General features: G+C 38.7%; 29 non-coding genes across 29 annotated transcripts; all 29 read left to right on the forward strand.

Moving 5' to 3' along the window:
- The first annotated feature begins 12,882 nt into the window (after positions 1–12,882).
- Positions 12,883–12,954, forward strand: trnaq-cug (transfer RNA glutamine (anticodon CUG)). The gene has a single exon. It is a non-coding gene; the product is annotated as a tRNA-Gln (tRNA).
- Positions 12,955–13,340: 386 nt separating this feature from the next.
- trnav-aac (transfer RNA valine (anticodon AAC)) lies at positions 13,341–13,413 on the forward strand. Its single transcript has one exon. It is a non-coding gene; the product is annotated as a tRNA-Val (tRNA).
- Positions 13,414–13,548: 135 nt separating this feature from the next.
- trnaq-cug (transfer RNA glutamine (anticodon CUG)) lies at positions 13,549–13,620 on the forward strand. Its single transcript has one exon. It is a non-coding gene; the product is annotated as a tRNA-Gln (tRNA).
- Positions 13,621–13,848: 228 nt separating this feature from the next.
- trnav-cac (transfer RNA valine (anticodon CAC)) lies at positions 13,849–13,921 on the forward strand. Its single transcript has one exon. It is a non-coding gene; the product is annotated as a tRNA-Val (tRNA).
- A 135-nt stretch (positions 13,922–14,056) lies between these two features.
- Positions 14,057–14,128, forward strand: trnaq-uug (transfer RNA glutamine (anticodon UUG)). Its single transcript has one exon. It is a non-coding gene; the product is annotated as a tRNA-Gln (tRNA).
- A 366-nt stretch (positions 14,129–14,494) lies between these two features.
- trnav-aac (transfer RNA valine (anticodon AAC)) lies at positions 14,495–14,567 on the forward strand. Its single transcript has one exon. It is a non-coding gene; the product is annotated as a tRNA-Val (tRNA).
- Positions 14,568–14,702: 135 nt separating this feature from the next.
- Positions 14,703–14,774, forward strand: trnaq-cug (transfer RNA glutamine (anticodon CUG)). Its single transcript has one exon. It is a non-coding gene; the product is annotated as a tRNA-Gln (tRNA).
- Positions 14,775–15,002: 228 nt separating this feature from the next.
- trnav-cac (transfer RNA valine (anticodon CAC)) lies at positions 15,003–15,075 on the forward strand. Its single transcript has one exon. It is a non-coding gene; the product is annotated as a tRNA-Val (tRNA).
- Positions 15,076–15,210: 135 nt separating this feature from the next.
- trnaq-uug (transfer RNA glutamine (anticodon UUG)) lies at positions 15,211–15,282 on the forward strand. Its single transcript has one exon. It is a non-coding gene; the product is annotated as a tRNA-Gln (tRNA).
- Positions 15,283–15,648: 366 nt separating this feature from the next.
- trnav-aac (transfer RNA valine (anticodon AAC)) lies at positions 15,649–15,721 on the forward strand. Its single transcript has one exon. It is a non-coding gene; the product is annotated as a tRNA-Val (tRNA).
- Positions 15,722–15,856: 135 nt separating this feature from the next.
- On the forward strand, positions 15,857–15,928 carry trnaq-cug (transfer RNA glutamine (anticodon CUG)). Its single transcript has one exon. It is a non-coding gene; the product is annotated as a tRNA-Gln (tRNA).
- Positions 15,929–16,156: 228 nt separating this feature from the next.
- trnav-cac (transfer RNA valine (anticodon CAC)) lies at positions 16,157–16,229 on the forward strand. Its single transcript has one exon. It is a non-coding gene; the product is annotated as a tRNA-Val (tRNA).
- A 135-nt stretch (positions 16,230–16,364) lies between these two features.
- On the forward strand, positions 16,365–16,436 carry trnaq-uug (transfer RNA glutamine (anticodon UUG)). The gene has a single exon. It is a non-coding gene; the product is annotated as a tRNA-Gln (tRNA).
- A 366-nt stretch (positions 16,437–16,802) lies between these two features.
- trnav-aac (transfer RNA valine (anticodon AAC)) lies at positions 16,803–16,875 on the forward strand. Its single transcript has one exon. It is a non-coding gene; the product is annotated as a tRNA-Val (tRNA).
- Positions 16,876–17,010: 135 nt separating this feature from the next.
- Positions 17,011–17,082, forward strand: trnaq-cug (transfer RNA glutamine (anticodon CUG)). Its single transcript has one exon. It is a non-coding gene; the product is annotated as a tRNA-Gln (tRNA).
- Positions 17,083–17,310: 228 nt separating this feature from the next.
- Positions 17,311–17,383, forward strand: trnav-cac (transfer RNA valine (anticodon CAC)). The gene has a single exon. It is a non-coding gene; the product is annotated as a tRNA-Val (tRNA).
- Positions 17,384–17,518: 135 nt separating this feature from the next.
- trnaq-uug (transfer RNA glutamine (anticodon UUG)) lies at positions 17,519–17,590 on the forward strand. The gene has a single exon. It is a non-coding gene; the product is annotated as a tRNA-Gln (tRNA).
- A 366-nt stretch (positions 17,591–17,956) lies between these two features.
- Positions 17,957–18,029, forward strand: trnav-aac (transfer RNA valine (anticodon AAC)). The gene has a single exon. It is a non-coding gene; the product is annotated as a tRNA-Val (tRNA).
- A 135-nt stretch (positions 18,030–18,164) lies between these two features.
- trnaq-cug (transfer RNA glutamine (anticodon CUG)) lies at positions 18,165–18,236 on the forward strand. Its single transcript has one exon. It is a non-coding gene; the product is annotated as a tRNA-Gln (tRNA).
- A 228-nt stretch (positions 18,237–18,464) lies between these two features.
- Positions 18,465–18,537, forward strand: trnav-cac (transfer RNA valine (anticodon CAC)). Its single transcript has one exon. It is a non-coding gene; the product is annotated as a tRNA-Val (tRNA).
- Positions 18,538–18,672: 135 nt separating this feature from the next.
- Positions 18,673–18,744, forward strand: trnaq-uug (transfer RNA glutamine (anticodon UUG)). The gene has a single exon. It is a non-coding gene; the product is annotated as a tRNA-Gln (tRNA).
- Positions 18,745–19,110: 366 nt separating this feature from the next.
- trnav-aac (transfer RNA valine (anticodon AAC)) lies at positions 19,111–19,183 on the forward strand. Its single transcript has one exon. It is a non-coding gene; the product is annotated as a tRNA-Val (tRNA).
- Positions 19,184–19,318: 135 nt separating this feature from the next.
- Positions 19,319–19,390, forward strand: trnaq-cug (transfer RNA glutamine (anticodon CUG)). The gene has a single exon. It is a non-coding gene; the product is annotated as a tRNA-Gln (tRNA).
- Positions 19,391–19,618: 228 nt separating this feature from the next.
- On the forward strand, positions 19,619–19,691 carry trnav-cac (transfer RNA valine (anticodon CAC)). Its single transcript has one exon. It is a non-coding gene; the product is annotated as a tRNA-Val (tRNA).
- A 135-nt stretch (positions 19,692–19,826) lies between these two features.
- Positions 19,827–19,898, forward strand: trnaq-uug (transfer RNA glutamine (anticodon UUG)). Its single transcript has one exon. It is a non-coding gene; the product is annotated as a tRNA-Gln (tRNA).
- A 366-nt stretch (positions 19,899–20,264) lies between these two features.
- Positions 20,265–20,337, forward strand: trnav-aac (transfer RNA valine (anticodon AAC)). Its single transcript has one exon. It is a non-coding gene; the product is annotated as a tRNA-Val (tRNA).
- Positions 20,338–20,472: 135 nt separating this feature from the next.
- On the forward strand, positions 20,473–20,544 carry trnaq-cug (transfer RNA glutamine (anticodon CUG)). The gene has a single exon. It is a non-coding gene; the product is annotated as a tRNA-Gln (tRNA).
- A 228-nt stretch (positions 20,545–20,772) lies between these two features.
- On the forward strand, positions 20,773–20,845 carry trnav-cac (transfer RNA valine (anticodon CAC)). Its single transcript has one exon. It is a non-coding gene; the product is annotated as a tRNA-Val (tRNA).
- Positions 20,846–20,980: 135 nt separating this feature from the next.
- Positions 20,981–21,052, forward strand: trnaq-uug (transfer RNA glutamine (anticodon UUG)). The gene has a single exon. It is a non-coding gene; the product is annotated as a tRNA-Gln (tRNA).
- Positions 21,053–21,459: the final 407 nt, after the last annotated feature.

Below are 21,459 nucleotides of genomic sequence, written 5' to 3' on the forward strand. Positions count from 1 at the left end.
CAGCAGACAGCTGGAACCAATAAAAGAGAACATAAAGACACAGGAGGATAAAAATAACCAAAATACAAACTCACTAAACCCAGATCACAACACTCAGCTTTCTGTTATTATGCTGAGATACAGGACTTCAATCAGCCAACCTCCTTAGAAAAGATCTTTTATGACTTTCTCTCCTTGTCACTGATATTGACGCTTCTAAAGCCGTCTTTACGTAGGCCGTAACCTTTCTGTAATAAATATTATTTTTGTTGGTATTTCAACTTTCTTAAAAACTGATTTAATTTGTTTTTCATTAACTGTGATCTATAAATATCAAAACTAACTAATCTATGCTGATGCATATTAACGTGAGTAACCAGTCTGTGAGTTTTCTTGAAATAACTGAAATAAGCTAGCTTTTCAAAATTATTCGAACGTATTCTGATGTACCTGTAACTGTGATTCAAGCAGAAACACAGATAATCACAGCATCCTGAAAAAGCCACTTCCCATCTCTGTTCCCTCTGTAACTTGTTTCAGCAGTTAAAACTGTTTAATCCGTTGTTTACACGTCATAACTTGCTTTTCCGAGCCGCCTTTAAACACAACATGAGCGCTCTAAGACCCTCGAGCTTGTTCACAAGTAGCCTATAGGCTACTGATGTTATCTATGTTCAAAAGTGGGTAGTACTTGTTACATTCACTTGAGTAACTTTTTTGGAAGGTACTTCTAAAAGTAGATTTACTGTACTGTACCTTTTTCTTTTATTTAAGGCATATTGTTATTGCTACGTAGATTCATTTTGCCCCCCCAAAATAAGCCGTTGCCCCCCCTGTTAAACGCGTCTGGAGCCGGGGCTGAAATTCAGCCACACACACCTCATGCTTTAACATGAGAAAATGTCTCTGCTTCTCGCTCCATTTATGACCTAGTGCCCCAAACAAATCCTGAATTAATTAAAAAGGGAAATCCCAATGGTCTTCAGGCAGAGACACACACTCTCTCCTTTTCTCTCATGCACACAAAACACACACACGCACACACACACATATAGATTGAGTGTCTTTTACCATTATGTGGCAGTGAGGGATTAGTGGAGCTTGTTCACCTACCGGAGTACTTGCAGTCTGACAGAGTGACAGAGCACAAGCAGGTTTAAACATTACTGAGCAGTATCTGAGGGACAAGGGCCTAAAGAGGTTTTATTTGCAGTGTATATATAGTTTGTCATAAAGCAATAATTTTAACATTACTAAGGAGCATAAGTGAAGTCATTTGGTTGGTTATGTGATGATTAAAGTACTTTAAATCTAGCTTATTATACAATTAAGGGATTTGACTGAACTATGTGTACAAGAGTTCTGCATCTCCACTTTTTGATGTCTGTCTTGTTTCTCCCCATCTGCGCATCTAAATGAATTAGCTATTTGGAAACAATCCGATTTCCATCATGATGAAGTCCAATTGATTGATTTTAGGTTTAAAAAATGGCCATGTGTTTTTTTAGCAGAAAGTCATTACTCTACCACCAGCATGGCTGTTTTCCTCCCACTATGCTGCCTCCACAATGCGACCTTAGGTAATAGTTTAGCTACTTAAACCGTTTAACTTGTCAAAATCTTGTCCTTAGGTCAGACATGCAGAATACATTAAAAAATGTTCATGTAGTGGTGAGATGAAAACTTAAAATTGTTTTTGTTTTAGTTTCAATCAGGGAATGAATGCTTACATAAAGCCACCTTCAGGCTCGAAACTTGGCATGAAAAAAAGTTTTTAAAACTGATATAAGGACAACATAGCTTGCTGAAATCTCATCAGATTTTATTTGTTTATTTATTAAAATCTTCAATTTAGAATGCAAATTAAAAAGTATTTTATTTACCCCAAAGTGATATTAAATGTTGCTGCAACTCATCTAAGTTTTTCTAAGAGTCGTGGACCGTGACGCTGTGGGGAGGAAGAATCTCCAGTAGCAGTCAGTTTTGCAACAAATCTAAAGAAACCTCTGACTGATGGCTGTTGCTGTATTCTAACATCTACATTTCTGGACAGCAGAGACAATATTTCAAGACATCATGTTTAGTGGTGTCAGATTTTAGTGGTTATAGGATTTTTCTTTTGTATTTGGGAAAAGACTATGAGCCATTTCTCCGGCTCGCGCATTTCCTTTCCACTTTCTGCTTTTGGAGCGCTCTCTGGTCTGCTTGGCGTTCACATATGCATTCGAACCGCACCACAGTTTACTTCAACCAAACTCGAGACTGAGGTCTGTAGACGGACCGACGCCCGCTTTTTTGGTTTACATCAGAGATCGATTACGCGTTCACACACACCCGACCAGACCTTCTAGGTAAACAAACAAGAGTTCAGCAAATTACAGTTCAATTAAAGTGGAACCAACAGACCTGGTGTGAATGCACCCTTAAAAACAGTTGTTGAGATGAATCCAGGCTGAATCTTCATTTTCTTGATGAAATCATGCAGAGCCAGCAATTTGTCCTGGCATCTCCAGGACAAACTGGAGGAACTTTATTGAGGATGAATTTTGCTGTGTCTCCCTTTGCTGTGTGTATACAAAATTAAAATAGACTTGGTTGGATCCTGTAGGTGCAACATTAGACTATTACTGACTGGAGCAACTATGTGGATAAAAGCACTTTGGTAGCTCTGTGATGTGGTTCTAGTTTGATCACATGTATATACTCATCTCTAAGTGATGCAGATTTGAGTGGTCTTTATTATAAGTGGTCATCATCCTGTTCATGGCATCCTCATCAGCTTTAGTGGTCCTATTTGTGATGCTACTGACAGGTCGCTTCCTTCTATAATTCTGCCCTGGTGAGTCAGTAAGGTAGTGATAATCAGCAGAAAACAGAAACAACTGAAAACAGCTGACAGCTAACCAGTTGGACCGACTTGTTCTCCAAACAACTGAGATGTTTGTTTCTGTAGCATTTCCTATGAAAATTACAGACAACCGGCAGGCTTTGAAGAGCCATAATCAACTTCTCATCTCGTCTCACTGTTTTGAAGTTGTCAGGTCAAAGAGATGTGCAGTAAACACGTTCACATCTGTTGTGAATTGGGAAAATGTGGAAAGCTAATTGGCTGTTGAGAGCTGGAAGTTGGACAGAGATTTGTCCTCTGACAGGCTTGATGAAGGATAAGATTTGCAGCGTTTGAGGCCTGAAATGAATAGAGCAACGATGGTTTCTCAGTGATGCTGCTTGGAGAAAGAAATGTGTGAATAGCTGTTTAAAGCCTAATAGGGCCATTAGAAGTTGCACAATAGCTTCTCACTGAAAGCTGATGTTTTTCATAAATTTCTTTTGATCAACATCTACATTGTAATGCAATATGAAGACATCCAAGATTTGAAACAATGTAATGGGATTTTGTGGTAAGCAAAACAAAGTGTAAGAGTTTGAAAATGTGTTTTCGATCGAGGGTTCATCAAAGTAGCCACCTTGTGATTCCATAACAGGCCCATACATTGTTAATTGTGTGTGGCAGGCTCATGTGGTCGCCACCTGGAGCTAATCCAACAGTCTTCAAGGAGTTCCCACATATGCAGAGCATTTGTTAACTGCCTCTTCTGGTCCATGGAGTCCAGATAATTCCACGGCCTCTCACTGACGGATCTGATGAGTTTAGAAGCTTGGCCATCACTCCCTTTGTTCAAATATCGCTGCTAAAACTGTTATCTTTTTATTATTGCAAAAGATGTGCCTTTAGTGACAGGTTATTGTTTTATGGTAGGTCACTGATCATTCTTTCTTGGTGAAGAAAGAGCTGAGTTCTTGATTTACTGATTTGCCTATGTTCTGACCATCACATGTCATAAGAATCATGACCAAAAGAGTGAGATCTGTTATACAAGCAGTTGAGCAGAACTTACTTTGTAGGGTGTCTGGAGTGGTGGTTTCTCAACCAGTACTCCAATAGTCTCTGTTCAATTGGGGACTAAAGTTGCAACATTTGATACATTTTTAGCTGGAGTGGTTCTCTTACACACTGGATTGTGTCAAACAAACCAAACCCTCTGAAAAACCTGTTCCTCCCCCTGGCATGTGTTGTAACTATACCAAGAGCAACTGAAGGAAATGACAGAAATTTCTGAATAAAACACAGGGCACAACTTCCTTCTTAATGAAATGTCAAAAAAAAAAAACTGAGTAGCATCAGATTCTATCTGTTGTAAGATTTGTTTTTTGTCTTTGGCAAAAAAACACAAGTCATTTCTCCCACTAGCTCTAGACCACAGGTCTCAAACTCCAGTCCTGGAGGGCCACTGCCCTGAAACTTTTAGATGTTCCTCTGCTGCACCACACCTGAATAGAATAATTAGGTCATTAGGAGGCAATTAAGCCATTTCATTCCAGTGTTTTGTATCTGTGGCACATCTAAAAACTGTAGGACACCGGCCCTTGAGGACTGGAGTTTGACACCCCTGCCTTAAAATATCAAAGCAGAAACAGGTGAGAGTTGTCATCTGTAATTGTGTGTCAGTGGCGTGTTCAGGTATTCTGGGTACATAGAAAAGTTTCTGCTACCCTGAAAAACAAGCGGGTCCTCAGATGATGGCAGTGTGACTGTGGTAGGGTTTGAAAGAGAAAGTAGCTTAAAACTGTTTGACAACATTGGTTTGTAATCTCTCATTTAAAATTGTTCAGCTTCTGTTACAGAGTAAACACACTCCTGCTACTCTCGGGTGGCCATGTGGGCGTGTTGATCTAACCAGTTCATTTTCTGCAAGTGTTAAGCCATGAATAATCGTTGTAGACAGCAGCGTCATTGCGTTTACGCCTGAGCGTGCAGGTTTCTGCCCTTTTAACCAAAAATAACATTTTAATGAATGTTTACATTATTGTCTTGCAAAAAAATCATAAGCAGTGCATATAAATGTTTAAAAAAAAACTATTCACTGGCAGCTGATGCTGCTTGTGTTATTACACTTACTGGTATAGCTTGTGGAATGTTGAAATCACAAGTGGGGCTCAGAATCTGAAACGTTAGGGTACTTCTAGACTTGTAGATGAAAATAACACATAATATCATGCACATAAAAACATACATGAACCACACACACTATTTACTCTATGACTTGACGCTACTATTTGTCTCCTTGATCTCCACCAATCAATCACAGGAGAGAACATAGACACAAGGGATAACCCATGCATGGAAAAGATGTGACAGCTCTCTGCAGAAAGGCCATGGCAACATAATGCAAGGTAACCATGCCAACCACCACGTCAGCCATCTGGCCCCTCAGCTGAGGGGTCTTCAGATCAGTAAGGCTTTTGAAGTAGCAAGTTGTCCTGCAGAGCACTTTCTACACTGTTTCGCAACCAAGGTTGTTACAGTTAACTAAGACTAATGAAATGACAAAAGGTGAAATTGAGAAAACATTTTTATTAACTGAAATTAATAAAAAACAGTAATTATTAGGGGAAAACTACAACTAGCTTAAACTATATTGTGATTATAAAACATACATACTGAAAAACTATATAGTTTCCTTAATGTTTGTGTCTATTCATGTATTTAATAGTCTTACGAACTTATGTGAAATTGTCCCCCCGACACACACACACACACACGCCAGTAGTTTAAGTCAGCTGTCGGCAAATTACATTACTCCATAATCCTCTTGGCAGCACTTACGCTAGTCTACAAAATTGCAATAGCAAAAATTTGGAAAAAGCTCCAGAGTCAGTTGATTGTTCAACAATAATTGAATACATTTTGTTGAAATGGTATCTTCTGTTCACCATTCATTACCCAATCAATGCATAAATAATGACTATACAGTTCTTTGACCTTTTTAATTCTGCACCTAAAGATGAACAAAATTATGAAAAACTAAAACTACTATTGAAAACCAAACTAAAATTAAACAATATCTAACTAACAAAAACTAGCAAACACACTCTATGGAATATAATAAAAACTAAGTCAATTAGACTAACAAAAAGTCACAACGAAATAAAACCAACAAAAAATGAAACACCCAAAACTATTTTAATCCTGATTGCAACAGCTTCTAATGTGCCTGTGCAGGTTGTTTGTAGAAGTTGCCCAATAGGAGGCCTGTAAAAATACAGGAATTTTTTGTGGGATTTACATCCTAATATCTTTGGCAGAGGGAAATTTCCAGGTTTGTGTAATTGAGTAAAACAGTACGTTTTATTGCACTTTTATTTGCAGTGCTATTTCATGACTGATGCCAATCGAGTTAATCCATATAATTTCACAATGTATAATGTACATAATGACACACTCAATATTAGAGTGAACAGACACTAACACTAGTTAGATCCACCCAGGCACTTTGCATAGCTGAATGGGAGATACAGGAGATAAAAGGATTTCTCAAATATCCATGAAAGAATCAAGGAAACACTCCGGGTATGTTTTTGAAGAGGGAATAACATTATAACATGATTACATTATACTGCCCCTTTAAATCAAATATTTCTGATGCAATAGCTGTACTACTGCACAATTACAAATTATTTGGACATGGCGAAAAATTCTGCAGGGTTACAAAAATGATCACTACTACTGACACATGCTTTGCTATGCAAACACTCTGTCTGCACTGCTGAAGATTCGCTCACCTCAAACATGCTAAGCTCTTGACGTTGCTCAGACTAACACCATGGAATCATCTTCTGTTATTACAGATCATAATTACTGGGTCATTAAAGGACTCTAATGGACGATGTACAGTAGATTAAGCTTTTATATCAAGTAGTACTTAACTACTGACATAAAATAAGACAAGATGGTACATCACACCAAAAGTGATGTAACTTCTAAAACACTAGGCAGTGTAACATGAGAACAATAATCTGTGAAAAGATCATTCAGGGAGGTATAATTGATTATATATACCTCCCTGAACTGTTATTGCCTTTTGAACAAATGCAGTGTTTCAAGTCAAAAATAACCAATCAGAGTCAGGAGGAGGGTCTTAGTGTTGACAATCAACCTCATGTATTTGCTGCTGAAAGGGCTGATGGTGGAGAAATGACTCACTGTTCCAGGAAAACCGTTTTTCCGCCATCATTGTTACTAACTATACTAACTGACAGGAGAACACCCCCACACCCCTGAGATCAGTTACAGAACCAACATGTACCTGTCAAAAGGTCTAATTGCTGCCCTCTCCTCTCCACACACACACACCCACACACACACACACACACCCACACTGGTAGATCTATGCACACACATACACATATCTTCGCTTTCATTGCTTTCTGTTGGCTCAAGAAATCATCAGCTGTAAGAGTAGTACTGTCTTGGGACGTCCGGTAAGTGGGAGCAGCAGCCTCATGCAGAGATGCTGCTATGGTATCAGGCTGTGTTGCTCTGTGATCAGAACCTGCTGGGTTGGATTTAATAACTTCAGCTCTTCTGTTTCCAAAAGTTGGATGTTAAACAGACTCACAATTTACTATTTCAGCAGGTCCAACGAACCCACTCTGTGGGGTTTACCCACAGGCTTCAGTTTCACAAAAAATATTTTACCTTTCACATTGTGGTAAAATCATTTTTATTATTATTATTATGGTGTTAATTTACAGTAAATGCCAGTCATAATTACATTTGGTAGATGCATTAATGGTGATTTATTGGATATCAGTTATTCGGTTTGTTTGTTCAAAGTGCTTTCTTAGGCAATGTGATATGTTTTAAAGGGCAACAATTATGTTGGTGCTAAAAATTTTCTCTCCCTCTTATTATTTGTTTTCAAAGTTTAAATAACTAATGTGACAATATCAACGAAATCTGCCAAACTGCAGCAGACTGATAGCATTTGCAATATTGCAGAGAAGCAGCAGTACCCTGTTACAGATCTTGCAGAATACTCTGCATGTCAGTGTGTTTTTATCTACACTGGATCCAGAAGCTCTGGCCTACAAAAACAGCTGTTTAGAGGTATAAAAAAAGCCTTTCAAATGTTAAAATAACTTCTTTGAATAGTTTTGATTATTTTTTCCAAACCCATATGTTAGTCATAGTGAAAAGGAAGTTCACTACCTTTCAGTCTTGAGTTCTACTACAGAATCTACAGAACATTGTTATAAGGTTATACCCTTTTTTAAGTTGTTTGTTTTTGGGGGGGGTTATGAGATATGTTGCTTATTGGGCTTAATATTATATGAACAGAAACAAGACAAGCTCTAAAATGCAAGTACAAACAGGACAAACATAACACTAATTAAGATGTCTTAATGCACAACAGAAAACAAAATACTATCAAACTGCTAAAAACAAATTGTGGCAATCAGACATAACTGTGAAGTTTGTCCTTGTTTAAAAACTGCTTGATCTCATATCAGACATTGTGCATATTTTTATTCTGCTAAAACGAAAAAGGTTGTTTGTACATGCTGGATGCTCCAGGAGTTACTGAGTCAAAAGTTTTAAGATAAAGAATAAGCAAAAAATAAATAAATAAATAAAGAATTGAGAAAAATTAAGGAACTTTGCATGGTGAATCACATTCAGTTCACATTCAGTTTCTTAAGAACATTACAGTGGTGTAATCTGAAAAGTTTCCTATCCAAGTTCTTAATTGGTTGTGTGACATATCTTGTCCAACGGTGGTGCAACAGAATACAAGTATCAAGGCATTAGTGAAACACATCAATGTCCTGTCTACACTTAAAGCCCTGGAATCAGCGGAGCACAACCGTATTTGACTCCTTCATCACACAAAACACATACTGATCCGCAACCCATTTGTCGCGGATGGTAGGAAATTTATTTTCCTGTTCGTCTGTAAAGCTACACTAAGCACCAGCTGTGTTCAATCTAAACTCTGCATTTGTACCACCATTCACTCTGAACCAGCCACTAGACAGCAGCTTTGGGCTATCATACTCTACACATTGCATCAGTCATTTTAAGGATTCCTATTGGTGTCATGAATTGGTGGGTGTTGGTGGTGAGGAGGCAGATGCTGAGACCCAGGTAAGAGAGAGATGGTATTTTAATAATAAATCATGCTCCAAACAGTCCAAAAGGTTCTGGTGGCACGGCTGAGCAGAAGCCAGGGCTCACACAGGTAGCAACAGAATATCTCTGTGGCAAACAAACAGGCAGACAGACAGAAATGACGCGACACGCAACGAGGACCCGAAAGAGACGCAGAAACACAGGGGACATTAAATACACAGGAGGTAATAAGGGAACGAGACACACCTGGGAACAATCAAGGGGAAGACAGGACAACACGGAGACTCAGAAGACACTAAAACTCAAAATAAAAACAGAAAAACACAGATTCTGACAATTGGTCCCCCAAAAAACACTAAAAACCTGGGCATTATGATCAATCAGTGAAATCCCCCCCGGATCGAACTTGAAAATTGGACGTTATGTTGCTAGCACATATTGGAGGAAGTAAGAGCACTGCACAACATAAATAATCCCCTGTCTGAAACGCGGTGCATTTAACAGTAGAACAAAATTTAACAAAGCTTCGAGGCAGATAATTTGCCTCAAATTTTAATAATTTAGGTACATGAACCATATGAGGAATAGTGACAACCTTAATTCATACATTGTTTATGTTTTATAGCATTTAAAGAAATTATTTTAACATTTTAAACTAGGAAAGGTAAAGACTGCAGCAGCTTCACATTTGTTACAAGACTTGAGAATAAATAAATTCTGTGTTTTCCTTCTGTCTCTTTAAGCTAGTTGCTAAGCAAAACGTAAAGGACATGACATGTTAGGAAATGCAAATGAGAGCCAGGCTTAGAGGAAATGACAGACTAGGGAACGGCCTCTTCAGGGCGTAGCTTAGATAGAGGCTAACAAAGCAGATCACAAACTGTTCTTGGTTGCCATTTTGTCTTGCCAGCTCATAAAGGTGGCATGAGAAACGGACCAACTGTATTTTGGTGTTAATAAATGGAATTCATGAATTCAACTCACTGACTCTTTTTTTTTAACCTCATACATCAAGAACTCAGCATGGAGAACGGATAATTGTCCACAAGACCTAGCTAGGTATTATTTTGAAGTGAAGCAGGTTAATCTTTGTCATCTATTTTAAAGACTTGTCTAAAAAGCAAGCATTGCTAACACAACCTTTTCTGGATTATGTCATAGCCCCAAAACTGGATTTGTAAAAAAGAAAAAAGGATTTTATGAGAAAATCACTACTTTTTTTTTTTTTTAAGATCTTCTCTGATATAAAATTGGAGTAAATCTTTCAAACTCCAATATAAATGGGAGTATATACTCCAAATGTTCTCTTCCATGGTGTCACCGGATGTGCAGCGTGGCCTGATGAAGCATTGGGTCAAGTGAGAAGTGCCAACAAGAAACCTCAATGTTGAAATTGTAACTTCATCTTGTCCAGTGACTCTGAGCTGCTGCTTCAACACTGAAAAAAGAAGATAGTTGAATCAACTTAATTGAATTGCTTTAATTGGTAACAAGTAATTAAAATAAATTTATCCAACTTAATTTATCAAGTTGGTTTAACTTGACAAATGTAAGTCAGTCTTACCCAAATCATTTAGTTTACTGCAAATGAAGAAGTAAACTAATAAAGGGTCTTTTTAAAGGTATTTTTGGCTCAGGCAGCCTTTATTTGACAGCAGTAAGAGAGGAAAGTGGATAATGAAAGAGGGGGAAGATATGCGGGAAGGGTCATCAGGCCGCATCGAGAACTAAGGTCTTCTTAAATGGGTGGTGCTCTATCCCTGTGCCGCTACAGCACTGAATCTGTGCCCGGGGAAGCTTGTGTCATGATGTCAGACGTAGGATATGAACACGTCACTCAACTCAATTGTTTCAAGTAAAGTCAAAATAAAAAGTTCCTTGAAGTAAAAATGTTTAAATTTTAAGTTCATTCAACACAAAAAAAGTAAGTCGTCATCACTAAACCAAAAGTACGGAAGAGGATTAGAACCATTGGAAAAAAAATGTAATAATAATAATTCTGACTTAATCTCAGAATCATGAGATTAAGTCAGAATTCTGAGATTCTGATCGGTTGTTCTGATCATGGGACGTCCTCACCGTTTAGCTAACACTAACTTATGTGCATTACTATGTTAGTAGTACATGTTGGAAAAAGATGGAAACTGTTTCATAATCACAAAATCATTTTCATGCACTGTATATGTGTCATCTCAAGATTGAAATTTGAGATGACAAGAAATTTGTCATCTCATGGTATATGATATAATTTTATCATACAACTAACAAAACCATCATAAAAATGGTCAGACCTAAAAAGGGGGGAAAAAAGTACCTTTTAGTATTAAAGGTATTGCCTTTAATTCGGCTTGCTTAATTTGGTTTCACATTCATTGAGATAAATGGATTGGACTGACCTGTGTAGCCACTAGCCAAGCTCTTAGCAAACTGGCATAGCGTGTAGCCTCAGTTTAATGCTCTATTTTATGCTTAAACATGATCGCGACTCAGGGTCGAGTAGTGAATTGTTTGAGGATATTTATGCAATGTTAGCAGTTTGGGAAGTTGCAAGGGGAAGCTATAACAGCTGCCAACTGGACCACAACCTGGTGAGCACTACAGCGGGAGGGAGTTAACATTAGTGGGGCTATTGTTGCAAATAAGACATTGCATTAGAGCTGAGTTAATAGAATAACTCACCGATGAACATCACATTTCATGCAATAGTTGAGTCAGATTTGTAGGTTTCAGATTGTTTGATGAACAACGGACGCTCACAGCCTCAGTGAGCAGCAGCATTTGAAAAATCCAGAAACACATATATTAATCACGGACCTTAGAGGGAAAGTAGTTTGGTCATGGCAGTCACGTGGGTTACATGTCCCCCCTTATGTTTTCATCCTAATCATGGATGTACAGAGGTGAAACACCAGTTTCCTCTGTACTACCATCCTTTCTATGGCCAGGTACATCACCAGAAACTGCCAACTTTACGAGGATAAGAAAATCAATAACTGGTAACTCTTTCTTGGACTGCTTAAGGATCATTGGAAAACACTCAACCACATCAATCAAGGATTTTGTCAAGAGATTTTTGGGCCACTCTCTAACTGTAAATATTTTTGATGAACACACTTTCTATTGTTTAACCCAGGGGTGGGCAACCGTGGTCCTCGAGGGCCGGTGTCCTGCAACTCTTAGATGTCTCCCTGGTCCAACACACCTGAATCCAACAGCTGAATCACCTCCTAAGTTTAGTCAAGTTCTCCAGAGTCCTGCTAATGACCTCATTATTTGACTCAGGTGTGTTGAAGTAGAGACACATCTAAAAGTTGCAGGAGACCAGCCCTCCAGGCCTGGAGTTGCCCACCCCTGGTTTAACCCCTTAACCCTTACCCCCTAAATCACCGAAGACGGCTGAAAAGGTAAACCCAAATTAAATCAGCTGCTGTTCTTGAACAATTTGGAGTACATGCAAGAGCTTGGACTCTTTATGAAGATGACATGCTATTTTTTTTATTTTTGCTGTCAAAAATATTTTAACTGTAAGTAGTTTGTAGCTATTACATTTGTAACATAAAAGAGATTGAAAAAATTTACTTCACCCAGAATTTTAATTTTTATTTCTTGTTAATGACCATTGAGTGTTGAATGTATGGACTGGAAAATACAAATAATCTGTAGAATAAAGTATTCAGCTTGTGGATCCTTCTTCGCTCTCAGAGTCTGCATCCCCACTTTCTCTCCTTCTTTGAAAGCACCCTGTTCCTCCCGTGCCACCATTGCTTCGGCCCCCCATTCTCACTCTACGGTACATTTTAGTAGGATATGCTTTTCACAATGTGTAGTGAGACATCAAGTCTTCCTGTTATGTGATGGTTCATATATCAATCGACTTTAATGCAGGGATCTTTGAAATCAAGTCTACTTCTCTTTCATTGCTACATAATGGTTCTATGGTGTAATGGTTAGCACTCTGGACTCTGACTCCAGCAACCTGAGTTCAAGTCTCAATAGAACCTTTTGTCTTTTATCCTAATTTCATCAATAGATCTTTTCAATTCAGGGCAAGTTAATGGACTATAATGTGAAATTTAGCACAAATATAAGGCTGCCCGCTTTTTCACCAACATACTGTGCTCTCTGTGAGGATCTGTGGTATAACTATTTGACATTGTATCATGCCCATCGATGACATTAGGCAAGAACAAATTTTGTTTCCAAGGTTAGTATATGGACCACATTGTGAAATTTGTCACAAGTATAAGTCTGCCCGTTTGTTCACCAACATACTGGGGTCTCTGAGAGGATCTGTGGTATAACTATTTGACATTGTTCCATGCACATCGATGACATTATTGTTTAACAGATTTTGGACCCTCTACTGGGAACTACTCAAAGAGAAAGAGTTTCTGTAGTGTAGTGGTTATCACGTTTGCTTAACACACAAAAGGTCTCTGGTTCGAAACCAGACAGAAACAGATCTTGTAGGTTATGCTTTTCACAATGTGTAGTGAGACATCAAGTCTTCCTGCAATGTGAAGGATTATATGGCAATCAACTGTAATGCAGGGATCGTTGAAATCAAGTCTACTACTCCTTAAATGACACTTGAAGGTTCTATGGTGTAATGGTTAGCACTCTGGACTCTGACTCCAGCAATCTGAGTTCAAGTCTCAGTAGAACCTTTTGTCTTTTCTCCTAATTTCATCAATAGATCTTTTCATTTCAGGGCAAGTTAATGGACTACAATGTGAAATTTGGCGCAAGTATACGTCTGCCCGATTTCTCACCAACATACTGGGGTCTCTGAGAGGATCTGTGGTATAACTATTTGACATTGTATCATGCATAGCGATGACATTATTCTTTGACAAATTTTGGACCCTCTACTGGGAACCATTCAAAGAGAAAGAGGTTCTGTAGTGTAGTGGTTATCACGTTTGCTTCACACGCAAAAGGTCTCTGGTTCGAAACCAGACTGAAACAGTTTTTGTAGGTTATGCTCTTCACAATGTGTAGTTACACATCAAGTCTTCCTGTTATGTGAATCATTATGTCGTGATCGACTTTAATGAAGGGATCTTTGAAATCAAGTGTACCGCTCTTTCATTGACATGTGAAGGTTCTATGGTGTAATGGTTAGCACTCTGGACTTTGAATCCAGAGATCTGAGTTCAAGTCTCAGTAGAACCTTTGGTCCTTAATTCTTCAGTATATCTTTTCATTTCAGGGCAAGTTAATGGACTATAATGTGAAATTTAGCACAAATATAAGGCTGCCCGCTTTTTCACTCTCTGAGAGGATCTGTGGTATAACTATTTGACATTGTATCATGCCCATCGATGACATTAGGCAAGAACAAATTTTGTTTCCAAGGTTAGTATATGGACCACATTGTGAAATCTGTCACAAGTATAAGTCTGCCCGTTTGTTCACCAACATACTGGGGTCTCTGAGAGGATCTGTGGTATAACTATTTGACATTGTTCCATGCACATCGATGACATTATTGTTTAACAGATTTTGAACCCTCTCCCCGGAAGTCTTCAGAGAGAAAGAGTTTCTGTAGTGTAGTGGTTATCACGTTTGCTTAACACGCAAAAGGTCTCTGGTTCGAAACCAGACAGAAACAGATCTTGTAGGTTATGCTTTTCACAATGTGTAGTGAGACATCAAGTCTTCCTGCAATGTGAAGGATTATATGGCAATCAACTGTAATGCAGGGATCGTTGAAATCAAGTCTACTACTCCTTAAATGACACTTGAAGGTTCTATGGTGTAATGGTTAGCACTCTGGACTCTGACTCCAGCAATCTGAGTTCAAGTCTCAGTAGAACCTTTTGTCTTTTCTCCTAATTTCATCAATAGATCTTTTCATTTCAGGGCAAGTTAATGGACTACAATGTGAAATTTGGCGCAAGTATACGTCTGCCCGATTTCTCACCAACATACTGGGGTCTCTGAGAGGATCTGTGGTATAACTATTTGACATTGTATCATGCATAGCGATGACATTATTCTTTGACAAATTTTGGACCCTCTACTGGGAACTACTCAAAGAGAAAGAGTTTCTGTAGTGTAGTGGTTATCACGTTTGCTTCACACGCAAAAGGTCTCTGGTTCGAAACCAGACAGAAACAGATCTTGTAGGTTATGCTTTTCACAATGTGTAGTGAGACATCAAGTCTTCCTGTAATGTGAAGGATTATATGGCAATCAACTGTAATGCAGGGATCGTTGAAATCAAGTCTACTACTCCTTAAATGACACTTGAAGGTTCTATGGTGTAATGGTTAGCACTCTGGACTTTGAATCCAGAGATCTGAGTTCAAGTCTCAGTAGAACCTTTTGTCCTTAATACTTCAATATATCTTTTCATTTCAGGGCAAGTTAATGGACTATAATGTGAAATTTAGCACAAATATAAGGCTGCCCGCTTTTTCACTCTCTGAGAGGATCTGTGGTATAACTATTTGACATTGTATCATGCCCATCGATGACATTAGGCAAGAACAAATTTTGTTTCCAAGGTTAGTATATGGACCACATTGTGAAATCTGTCACAAGTATAAGTCTGCCCGTTTGTTCACCAACATACTGGGGTCTCTGAGAGGATCTGTGGTATAACTATTAGACATTGTTCCATGCACGTCGATGACATTATTGTTTAACAAATTTTGGACCCTCTACTGGGAACTACTCAAAGAGAAAGAGTTTCTGTAGTGTAGTGGTTATCACGTTTGCTTAACACACAAAAGGTCTCTGGTTCGAAACCAGACAGAAACAAATCTTGTAGGTTATGCTTTTCACAATGTGTAGTGAGACATCAAGTCTTCCTGCAATGTGAAGGATTATATGGCAATCAACTGTAATGCAGGGATCGTTGAAATCAAGTCTACTACTCCTTAATTGACACTTGAAGGTTCTATGGTGTAATGGTTAGCACTCTGGACTCTGACTCCAGCAATCTGAGTTCAAGTCTCAGTAGAACCTTTTGTCTTTTCTCCTAATTTCATCAATAGATCTTTTCATTTCAGGGCAAGTTAATGGACTACAATGTGAAATTTGGCGCAAGTATACGTCTGCCCGATTTCTCACCAACATACTGGGGTCTCTGAGAGGATCTGTGGTATAACTATTTGACATTGTATCATGCATAGCGATGACATTATTCTTTGACAGATTTTGGACCCTCTACTGGGAACCACTCAAAGAGAAAGAGGTTCTGTAGTGTAGTGGTTATCACGTTTGCTTCACACGCAAAAGGTCTCTGGTTCGAAACCAGACAGAAACAGTTTTTGTAGGTTATGCTCTTCACAACGTGTAGTTACACATCAAGTCTTCCTGTTATGTGAATCATTATGTCGCAATCGACTTTAATGAAGGGATCTTTGAAATCAAGTGTACCGCTCTTTCATTGACATGTGAAGGTTCTATTGTGTAATGGTTAGCACTCTGGACTTTGAATCCAGAGATCTGAGTTCAAGTCTCAGTAGAACTTTTTGTCCTTAAATCTTCAATGTATCTTTTCATTTCAGGGCAAGTTAATGGACTATAATGTGAAATTTAGCACAAATATAAGGCTGCCCGCTTTTTCACTCTCTGAGAGGATCTGTGGTATAACTATTTGACATTGTATCATGCCCATCGATGACATTAGGCAAGAACAAATTTTGTTTCCAAGGTTAGTATATGGACCACATTGTGAAATCTGTCACAAGTATAAGTCTGCCCGTTTGTTCACAAACATACTGGGGTCTCTGAGAGGATCTGTGGTATAACTATTTGACATTGTTCCATGCACATCGATGACATTATTGTTTAACAGATTTTGAACCCTCTCCCCGGAAGTCTTCAGAGAGAAAGAGTTTCTGTAGTGTAGTGGTTATCACGTTTGCTTAACACGCAAAAGGTCTCTGGTTCGAAACCAGACAGAAACAGATCTTGTAGGTTATGCTTTTCACAATGTGTAGTGAGACCTCAAGTCTTCCTGCAATGTGAAGGATTATATGGCAATCAACTGTAATGCAGGGATCGTTGAAATCAAGTCTACTACTCCTTAAATGACACTTGAAGGTTCTATGGTGTAATGGTTAGCACTCTGGACTCTGACTCCAGCAATCTGAGTTCAAGTCTCAGTAGAACCTTTTGTCTTTTCTCCTAATTTCATCAATAGATCTTTTCATTTCAGGGCAAGTTAATGGACTACAATGTGAAATTTGGCGCAAGTATACGTCTGCCCGATTTCTCACCAACATACTGGGGTCTCTGAGAGGATCTGTGGTATAACTATTTGACATTGTATCATGCATAGCGATGACATTATTCTTTGACAGATTTTGGACCCTCTACTGGGAACCACTCAAAGAGAAAGAGGTTCTGTAGTGTAGTGGTTATCACGTTTGCTTCACACGCAAAAGGTCTCTGGTTCGAAACCAGACAGAAACAGTTTTTGTAGGTTATGCTCTTCACAACGTGTAGTTACACATCAAGTCTTCCTGTTATGTGAATCATTATGTCGCGATCGACTTTAATGAAGGGATCTTTGAAATCAAGTGTACCGCTCTTTCATTGCCATGTGAAGGTTCTATGGTGTAATGGTTAGCACTCTGGACTTTGAATCCAGAGATCTGAGTTCAAGTCTCAGTAGAACCTTTTGTCCTTAATTCTTCAATATATCTTTTCATTTCAGGGCAAGTTAATGGACTATAATGTGAAATTTAGCACAAATATAAGGCTGCCCGCTTTTTCACTCTCTGAGAGGATCTGTGGTATAACTATTTGACATTGTATCATGCCCATCGATGACATTAGGCAAGAACAAATTTTGTTTCCAAGGTTAGTATATGGACCACATTGTGAAATCTGTCACAAGTATAAGTCTGCCCGTTTGTTCACCAACATACTGGGGTCTCTGAGAGGATCTGTGGTATAACTATTTGACATTGTTCCATGCACATCGATGACATTATTGTTTAACAGATTTTGAACCCTCTCCCCGGAAGTCTTCAGAGAGAAAGAGTTTCTGTAGTGTAGTGGTTATCACGTTTGCTTAACACGCAAAAGGTCTCTGGTTCGAAACCAGACAGAAACAGATCTTGTAGGTTATGCTTTTCACAATGTGTAGTGAGACATCAAGTCTTCCTGTAATGTGAAGGATTATATGGCAATCAACTGTAATGCAGGGATCGTTGAAATCAAGTCTACTACTCCTTAAATGACACTTGAAGGTTCTATGGTGTAATGGTTAGCACTCTGGACTCTGACTCCAGCAATCTGAGTTCAAGTCTCAGTAGAACCTTTTGTCTTTTCTCCTAATTTCATCAATAGATCTTTTCATTTCAGGGCAAGTTAATGGACTACAATGTGAAATTTGGCGCAAGTATACGTCTGCCCGATTTCTCACCAACATACTGGGGTCTCTGAGAGGATCTGTGGTATAACTATTTGACATTGTATCATGCATAGCGATGACATTATTCTTTGACAGATTTTGGACCCTCTACTGGGAACTACTCAAAGAGAAAAAGTTTCTGTAGTGTAGTGGTTATCACGTTTGCTTCACACGCAAAAGGTCTCTGGTTCGAAACCAGACAGAAACAGTTTTTGTAGGTTATGCTCTTCACAATGTGTAGTTACACATCAAGTCTTCCTGTTATGTGAATCATTATGTTGCGATCGACTTTAATGAAGGGATCTTTGAAATCAAGTGTACCGCTCTTTCATTGACATGTGAAGGTTCTATGGTGTAATGGATAGCACTCTGGACTTTGAATCCAGAGATCTGAGTTCAAGTCTCAGTAGAACCTTTTGTCCTTAATTCTTCAATATATCTTTTCATTTCAGGGCAAGTTAATGGACTATAATGTGAAATTTAGCACAAATATAAGGCTGCCCGCTTTTTCACTCTCTGAGAGGATCTGTGGTATAACTATTTGACATTGTATCATGCCCATCGATGACATTAGGCAAGAACAAATTTTGTTTCCAAGGTTAGTATATGGACCACATTGTGAAATCTGTCACAAGTATAAGTCTGCCCGTTTGTTCACCAACATACTGGGGTCTCTGAGAGGATCTGTGGTATAACTATTTGACATTGTTCCATGCACGTCGATGACATTATTGTTTAACAGATTTTGAACCCTCTCCCCGGAAGCCTTCAGAGAGAAAGAGTTTCTGTAGTGTAGTGGTTATCACGTTTGCTTAACACGCAAAAGGTCTCTGGTTCGAAACCAGACAGAAACAGATCTTGTAGGTTATGCTTTTCACAATGTGTAGTGAGACATCAAGTCTTCCTGTAATGTGAAGGATTATATGGCAATCAACTGTAATGCAGGGATCGTTGAAATCAAGTCTACTACTCCTTAAATGACACTTGAAGGTTCTATGGTGTAATGGTTAGCACTCTGGACTCTGACTCCAGCAATCTGAGTTCAAGTCTCAGTAGAACCTTTTGTCTTTTCTCCTAATTTCATCAATAGATCTTTTCATTTCAGGGCAAGTTAATGGACTACAATGTGAAATTTGGCGCAAGTATACGTCTGCCCGATTTCTCACCAACATACTGGGGTCTCTGAGAGGATCTGTGGTATAACTATTTGACATTGTATCATGCATAGCGATGACATTATTCTTTGACAGATTTTGGACCCTCTACTGGGAACTACTCAAAGAGAAAAAGTTTCTGTAGTGTAGTGGTTATCACGTTTGCTTCACACGCAAAAGGTCTCTGGTTCGAAACCAGACTGAAACAGTTTTTGTAGGTTATGCTCTTCACAATGTGTAGTTACACATCAAGTCTTCCTGTTATGTGAATCATTATGTCGCGATCGACTTTAATGAAGGGATCTTTGAAATCAAGTGTACCGCTCTTTCATTGACATGTGAAGGTTCTATGGTGTAATGGTTAGCACTCTGGACTTTGAATCCAGAGATCTGAGTTCAAGTCTCAGTAGAACCTTTTGTCCTTAATTCTTCAATATATCTTTTCATTTCAGGGCAAGTTAATGGACTATAATGTGAAATTTAGCACAAATATAAGGCTGCCCGCTTTTTCACTCTCTGAGAGGATCTGTGGTATAACTATTTGACATTGTATCATGCCCATCGATGACATTAGGCAAGAACAAATTTTGTTTCCAAGGTTAGTATATGGACCACATTGTGAAATCTGTCACAAGTATAAGTCTGCCCGTTTGTTCACCAACATACTGGGGTCTCTGAGAGGATCTGTGGTATAACTATTTGACATTGTTCCATGCACATCGATGACATTATTGTTTAACAGATTTTGAACCCTCTCCCCGGAAGTCTTCAGAGAGAAAGAGTTTCTGTAGTGTAGTGGTTATCACGTTTGCTTAACACGCAAAAGGTCTCTGGTTCGAAACCAGACAGAAACAGATCTTGTAGGTTATGCTTTTCACAATGTGTAGTGAGACATCAAGTCTTCCTGTAATGTGAAGGATTATATGGCAATCAACTGTAATGCAGGGATCGTTGAAATCAAGTCTACTACTCCTTAAATGACACTTGAAGGTTCTATGGTGTAATGGTTAGCACTCTGGACTCTGACTCCAGCAATCTGAGTTCAAGTCTCAGTAGAACCTTTTGTCTTTTCTCCTAATTTCATCAATAGATCTTTTCATTTCAGGGCAAGTTAATGGACTACAATGTGAAATTTGGCGCAAGTATACGTCTGCCCGATTTCTCACCAACATACTGGGGTCTCTGAGAGGATCTGTGGTATAACTATTTGACATTGTATCATGCATAGCGATGACATTATTCTTTGACAGATTTTGGACCCTCTACTGGGAACTACTCAAAGAGAAAGAGTTTCTGTAGTGTAGTGGTTATCACGTTTGCTTCACACGCAAAAGGTCTCTGGTTCGAAACCAGACAGAAACAGTTTTTGTAGGTTATGCTCTTCACAATGTGTAGTTACACATCAAGTCTTCCTGTTATGTGAATCATTATGTCGCGATCGACTTTAATGAAGGGATCTTTGAAATCAAGTGTACCGCTCTTTCATTGACATGTGAAGGTTCTATGGTGTAATGGATAGCACTCTGGACTTTGAATCCAGAGATCTGAGTTCAAGTCTCAGTAGAACCTTTTGTCCTTAATTCTTCAATATATCTTTTCATTTCAGGGCAAGTTAATGGACTATAATGTGAAATTTAGCACAAATATAAGGCTGCCCGCTTTTTCACTCTCTGAGAGGATCTGTGGTATAACTATTTGACATTGTATCATGCCCATCGATGACATTAGGCAAGAACAAATTTTGTTTCCAAGGTTAGTATATGGACCACATTGTGAAATCTGTCACAAGTATAAGTCTGCCCGTTTGTTCACCAACATACTGGGGTCTCTGAGAGGATCTGTGGTATAACTATTTGACATTGTTCCATGCACGTCGATGACATTATTGTTTAACAGATTTTGAACCCTCTCCCCGGAAGTCTTCAGAGAGAAAGAGTTTCTGTAGTGTAGTGGTTATCACGTTTGCTTAACACGCA

Source organism: Xiphophorus couchianus, chromosome 20 (genome assembly GCF_001444195.1).
Source record: "Xiphophorus couchianus chromosome 20, X_couchianus-1.0, whole genome shotgun sequence".
Lineage (NCBI taxonomy): Eukaryota > Metazoa > Chordata > Actinopteri > Cyprinodontiformes > Poeciliidae > Xiphophorus > Xiphophorus couchianus.